A 7,213-nucleotide genomic window follows, 5' to 3' on the forward strand; every position below is an offset into this window, starting at 1 on the left:
GATTTACCCGAAATGTGCAATACTTAAAGTATATCGATCATAAAAGGTTATATATAAAAAAAATAGAAATTAAGGAATCAAAACTTACTTCTCTGCTGAGTCTCGGATAGAGCTAATTTCGATCTTCTCGCTGATTCCAAATTACCAGGAAACGTGGCACTCTGGATGAACTCTTGTGTCCTTTGCAGTACATTTTACGCTGATTTCAGTTCTAACGAAACTGCGGACTTCTCGTCTTGACAAAAATCAGACCACTTAAGATAAATGGAAAAAACATTGCAATGAAACAATTTGAATGGTGAATGTTACAGCAAAAGATGTTGCCACGTCAGCGATTAAATAATGTCTGAGATTAATGTCCCCCATTTGAAAAGAACTCGTCTTACAGCATCATAAAGACATTAAAAGTGTTCTGATATGCAGGAAAATATTCATACCTTGTCACAGTTGGATTAAAATATTTTGGTTTCTTAATGCAGTCCACGTGATGCATTCCAGGCAAATTTTAATATCATCAACTAAAACACGAAAAATATTTTTCAAGAAAACCAATAATTTCAGCAAGTATTATTGAAAACCGCTTCTTTATCTTCTTAAATAAATGAGTTATCGCATTATGATTAAAGTATTGAAGGAAATAACAAATCAGAACTTACTTGTACGTTGAACTAATTTACTTCTTGTCGATTCCGTATTACCAGGAACCCTGGCACTCATCAGGAAATTTTCTTTCCGTTGCTGAAGTTTCAGCTTGTCTTTCTTCCGTTCTCTTGCTTCTTTTTCACGTCTCGTTTCCCCTTCGAGTTGTTGCAACTTTAATCTTTTAAAGTCTGGTTCCATGGGTTCGTACACATCCTCGGTGGTATCGTGCAGACCACGTGGAGGTTTCTTTACGAAAGGGATTTCTGCATTATAACCGATCCCTTTTCTCTTCTTCCGCTGCGGTTTCACTTCGATTCCTGCCGCCCGTAGTTCACGGACTTTCTGCAAATTAGCTAACCTTCTAGCTTGTTCCATCTGCATCTCTCTGGCTCTCCTTTTGGCCTTTTTACCCTGAGTGTTGGCGAGTCGGGCTCGAGCTTCGGCGAGCATTTCTAACTCGTCTTCGTCCATCACCTGAGGATCGGGAAGGGCTGGTTTCATTTCCGGATTTAAAATTTCTCGACGGGAATTATTCATGATCTCCTCATAAATGAATTCTTCTTCGTTTTCTCTTACTTGGCCCCGAGAGAGTAGAAATTCGAACCGTTCCACGCACTGCGCTGCTGGCCTTCCAATAATTCCAGAGATTGTCCGCCACTGTGCGGGCATCATCTTCACCAAATGGATGAGATTTTCCTCTTCCTGTAGAGACCATTCCGTCCTTTTGATGAAGGGATGCAGCCATTCGTACCATCTGGCTTTACACTCCTTTGGAGATTTCCGCAGCAAGCGAGCAATTCGTCTCCATTTAAACTTTCCGAATTTCGTCATCGCCGCTTTTAGAATCTCGTCCTCTGTGTTTTTCCATAAGCGAATTTTGGTCGGTGGACGAGACATCTCCGCAAACTGCAAATAAAAAAAAATATTGTACAAAATAATAATAAACACGAGAATTTTGCAAGAATAATACAAATTAATCAACTGAAATTACCGACGTTTTAGCTTCCTTTTTCTCAAGAACGCAAAAACACACCCTCACTCTTGATCGCCAAAGTGGAAACTGAACTGTTCTCTCTACAGTGATCTGTAATTTTATATGAACTGGTGACGTGGCAACTAACATAGCAACAGGAGATAACGCGGGAAATACTTCAGCCAATCAGGAATGAATGTAAGATAATACGTCTTTGGTATTAGTTGAAGGTACAGCCATACTAACAAGCAACATGAAGCTAACCTTGTGGGTTCTTCGGCTGGTTTGACTATCTGGATATAATCCTGTTTGGAGGATAACGAGTCACTAACAAGGATTGATGTTTCCGGTTCTAATTGGCAAAGTCTTGAAGAACGTTCTCTTCCTTATTGTTAGAATTACTGATTACTTTAAACTTTTAATGTTATGTTGGTTTTAATTAAATATTATATAATTAAATAGGAAAAATAGTTTTATCTTATTAAAAGTAAGTGAGTAAGGACATTTTAGAAAATATTTTTAACAATTATCGGCAATTTTTAATGAAAGAAAATTAATTTCATACGGCTGAAAACTAAGAATAGCTCAAATAAGAAACTAATTGTTTAGCCGAATGTGCATTTCCTACCGATGATCATGTTTTCCTTGGAAAGACGCTTTTTTTTTTTTTTTTTGTAAATTATTGTTTGCCAAATTAACGTGCAGTTATCGTTATTATTCGTTAGACAATTCACATACTAATAGTTCATATAAGGGTTCCAGTATTTTAGGAGCTGCTGCATGTAGTTGAAAGACAAAAAATTCCCAAGATGGTTTTTCGTTATTTTGTGTGTAAATGCAACTTAATTTCTAATGTTTGATATTGTTAGAAAAATATTCGTAGTTCCAGTTGACAATCGAATCTGAAACATCTGTTTAAATAATAAAAATGCGTTCTGCACTTTAACTAGATATTGTATAAACTAACTAGTCAATGTACCCATTAACTAAATATCGTTAGTTAAAGTTTTTTTTTTTTTATCACAAACACACAAATATTACCTAGTGGATACCCATCTTTTGGTTAGGTTCGGTGGTGTTCTGAAGCAATTATATAGCCGATCACAATTCTGATTAATTATTTATTAGTACACCTATCAGTGATAGTGTACAACTCAGTCATTTAGAATTGCATAGTAAATTACTTGTTACCTAACGTACAGATTTTTGTGAAGCATTTAGATATACTCTCTTCTCCGTACGTCCTTTTTCTGCTTTTGGGTGCTTAGAATCAGACAAATATTTAATTTTATAGCCTCTATCTCTAAGCCTTACTTAGCTCCTACAGGCTGATTTTGTTGAATGCACTTGATATTTTAAATGCTGCAGAATATTTTCGACGACATCTTCATCATCTCCCTGAGATATTCCACATAGTATGTGAATATCCATGTTACAATATCCAGCACCAATACTTTTCTGTGTGCATACAATGCAGATTGATTTGTTATAAATGTTCAAGGTTGCATTTTCAATTCTTTATTATTCCGTATTTCGTTCTCTGATATATTTTGAATATCTTCTTCGCTGTAGACTTGAATAGCATCCTGAGCCATAAACGATAACGATTGGCCGACGTTTGCAGAACAGCCAGATATAGCCTCGAATACAGACATATTCAATGCTCTACACGTTAATGTGAACGTTTACTGGTTAACGTGAGAAATAATATATTTATTTTACTTTAACGACTTGTTTCAGTTAATGCTGACAATAACTAGGCAATATTAATATTAACGACTTTGAACATTAGGATTAACATACTCGTATCTCCACACAATCTACAGAGTAGCGCAGAGGAAAATCGGAGCCATCGTCAAGTTTTATTTTGAGGCCTCTTTCCGAATAGAGAGGTTGTTCATTAAACAAATAGTTTGTTAGATTATTAATTATTTGAATACATAATGTTTTAATTACATTTCGATAATATCAATGTATTATCTACAGATATTTCTCCATTACGTGTAAATAATATTAATTGTGTCAGAAACAAGAGGGAGTTTTTGGCATTGGTTAGTGCAACCTCGCCAAACTTACCTATCCATTAGGATCACGCAAGAAATCATTGCACCGAATGTCATCTTAGGTTCCAGACATCTGTCTCCTACACAGTCTGTCACGTTTTCCCGACACAAAACAAATCTTCATTCGCCTGTCATATATTTTCTAGCCGTTCTTTCATAGAGGAGGGGTGTTTTCCTGCTCGATGTAAATAATTCTTCTAATTTTGAGTTTTTCAGCTATTCTTTCATTGTGTAGATGTTCGTAGAGTGATCGGAACCTTTGGAATAATGTTACTGTTAAAATGAGCGCGATATTATCATAGCGATGTTTTTATGAAGTTGAATATTCCCTTCATATAAAGGAAATGAAGGTGTTGTGTTGCTTCAAAACCAATATCGTGCTCGACCTCCAATTCTTCGAAGAACAAATCAATATAGACTATCATATTATAGTGGATTCATCTTACTGAGTACCACTCTGTAAATATAAAAGCGATAACTCATTTTTAGGAAGTCGAAAACAATCCCGGAAGAACTGCTTGCTTGTCATTTCATCTTTTGTCTATCCTGACAAGAAGAAGAAAAATTAGAGGAGACAAAAGCCAACAACAGAGGAAATCCAACTCCGGTTTTATTCAGAGAAGCTGTGCAAATATTAAAATGAAAACTTAGGTAATCGAGAGAAAACGTATTAAAAATAATTAATTAGTTTGGTCTTTAAATGAATATCTTTAGGCTATTTGTACCTCTCGTGGGATTCTCCGCTCTTGTCAATACGACGTGAAATGTTTAATTACAATTCGAGCTGGGTTGGAAGTTTCATTAATTTTAATAATGGAAATGTTTTCTCATTTATGAGAAATAAAAATCAGAAAAAAACGCTAAAAGTTACTAATAGTCAACAGAAGTTCACTGCTCCTTGAAAGCCGAAATTGTGATGCCAACTCATAGGACAGTCACTTGTTAACAACCGTCAATTTCTTCATCAGAATCAGCTTGGATTATTCTTCTCAAATAACTCGTACCTACGTATAACTTGACAATGATGATGATAACATGACTAATACCCACTCAACCCTCCCTTGATTATTAGGCTATTGGTATGAATATAAGAATGTAAGTTCATCTTTACATTCTTATATTCATACCAATTTTGCTGTCATGGCAAAACACGAATAAACTTCATAATTTAATTTCTCAGTTACTTAATATGAATTTCAGGAGATAAAACACAAACCTGCATTACCAGGCTTTGATAAAAAATGAACACCCGCTGTAATTAAAATTAAATACATTTTTAACTATGTAGTCATTTTGTTTAACGCCATGTATAAATTTTCAGCGTCATTTTGTCTTCTTTTTACTTTTTCGTTTCGGAGCGATATAGCTTGATTATGTCTTTTTTTTATTCATCTTATCCTTTTATATGTTTTCAGTTCATTAGCCTAATGGAACGATGGACCCCCCACACACACATTCACACACCTTAAAATTTCAGATATTTTTCTGCTTTAGTTGTACTGTGGGAAGAATTATTCCTCTGTGCCCAGTCCTTTTTAGGACTTCCAGGGTAGCGGATGGCAATGCTGTAGCCAATGAAGTTTTAACTGAGGCTCGGCTGTTGCTCTTACATCCTGGGACGCTGAGTTTCGAGAGGTTGAAAGGTTTTTGCCTTGAGGGAGCAAATTTGAGTCTCCGGGGTGGGGCTTTGTCGGTGGATGCGTTTCCCTGGAAAATGAGCGGTTCTGCTCGGTGGTGTGGGATAGCCTGTCACTGAGTGGAGCTTGAGTTGGACTGTCTTTCAGCCACTATGGAGTAGTCTAGGGATCGTCCGAATTTTTAGAGTTGTTCAGCAATGCTGTAGCCAATTAAGTTTTAACTGAGGCTCGGCTATTGCCGTGACTAGAGCTTTTGCGTCAATAACACCCCATCCACACAGATTTTCTTCATTCAGATGACGAGATAAAGAGTCCGGGACTCAGTCCATCGCCCAGGTCTTTTTAGAACTTTAGAACTATTCCTCTGCACTACTTTCTAACTTCTGAACACTTTAAAGTGTATGGAGACCTGAAAATATTCGCATATTTTCCATGTTTTGATTTAAAAGCATTCCATGGAATGCCGGTCCATTAAAGAAGCGAATTAATTTAATAATTGCAGTAGATTTTGTTTCTAAATGTTGATTATTCAAATTCGCAAGACCGGAATTTCCGTAGTAAATGTGTTGGCAGAGGTAAACAAATGTACCTGCACCAAAGTATTTCTAAGAGACGGATGGATTGGGAAGTGGACCATCTCTAACAGATACTCCTAACGACTTAAAAGGGTGTGGAATTTGAAGATACACGGTGTAGATTTTGCTTTGCTTCAACTGTAATAAAATAATTTTGATAACTGTATGAAAATGGAAATGACAGTTTTACAGGACATTATAAAGCTGAAATTGGCAGATTTATAAATAGAGGAATGGACTGAATATAAATTTGCATATTAATTATTAATCAACATGTCCATGGCCATGCAACAAAACATCACGTTCTCCTTGGACACGTTCTTTAAAACACTAAATCATCTTCGAAATCCCTATCTAGCTTATCCGACACTTTTCTTTACGGATACAAGTGTTAGTACTTGAGATCTTCCTTTCCTCACCGATTGCTTCCGGCACACATAAGTCTATTGCAAGTTGTCAACTCTCCAAAACGTGTTAGAACTAAATTCATGCATCTCAGTTACTCTTAACAAGGAATAAAATTTCAAATTATTAAAATTATTCCGAGTTGTGTTGAAATGATTTCAAAACAACTCGAACTCTCGCTAAAATAATTATTTCAATAAGCAACTATTACAACAAAATGAATAATCCACTCCCGAACACTAAAGACGGAAAATATCTTAGTGACACTAGAAACAGCACTGACGTTTGAGGACAGCGATGGGTGTAAAATGAAACCGAGCCCAACCACTCGAACGAAAATTGTTTCACTGGACTTCGCATTTTTTATTTTATTATTTTTTCTAATTTTACCTTTTTTCCTTTATCTAATTAATTCCAGTATCTTTTATTTCAGCCCTACAGAAAAATACGTGGTCAGTGATTTAAAAAATGGAGCTTCTTTTTATTTCTATAGAAATATGGAGAAGCTTTTTTTCTCTCTATACAAACGTGTCTTTTTTTTTTCAAGCTACTTTAGGCCTCCACTAAGCAGGGACGTATTCTCACTCTGAATGATGAAAATCATCATTCAGTGTATTATACACGAACTTATTAGCTAATGAGACGTAGCTAACAGCATTTATAGAGAAAGTAAGCAATGTTGCGGAGAGAAACCATGAAGGCAGAATTGTTAAAAGGAAGACCAGAAATATCTCTTAAATGACTTGAAGTGCGTGCGAGGAAATACAGTTGGTCGTTGTTTAATTCATGCTTTAATGCGTGCAGTATGAAATACAGTATATAGAAGAGCTTTAATGAATAAAAAAATCGGTTGGGAATAATCTCATTAATTTCAAAAGCGCCCCATCTTAACGACCATTTGAGTAGATGGAAAGCTGC

The 7,213-nt window shown here is 35.8% G+C and overlaps 1 pseudogene; it reads right to left on the reverse strand.

Moving 5' to 3' along the window:
• Positions 1-645: 645 nt before the first annotated feature.
• LOC150107981 (cell division cycle 5-like protein pseudogene) lies at positions 646-1,539 on the reverse strand (annotated as a pseudogene).
• Positions 1,540-7,213: the final 5,674 nt, after the last annotated feature.

The sequence above is a fragment of the Typopeltis vanoorti genome, chromosome 3 (assembly GCF_054136105.1).
Source record: "Typopeltis vanoorti isolate ZY-2024b chromosome 3, IOZ_Tvanoo_1.0, whole genome shotgun sequence".
Classification (NCBI taxonomy): Eukaryota; Metazoa; Arthropoda; class Arachnida; order Uropygi; family Thelyphonidae; genus Typopeltis; species Typopeltis vanoorti.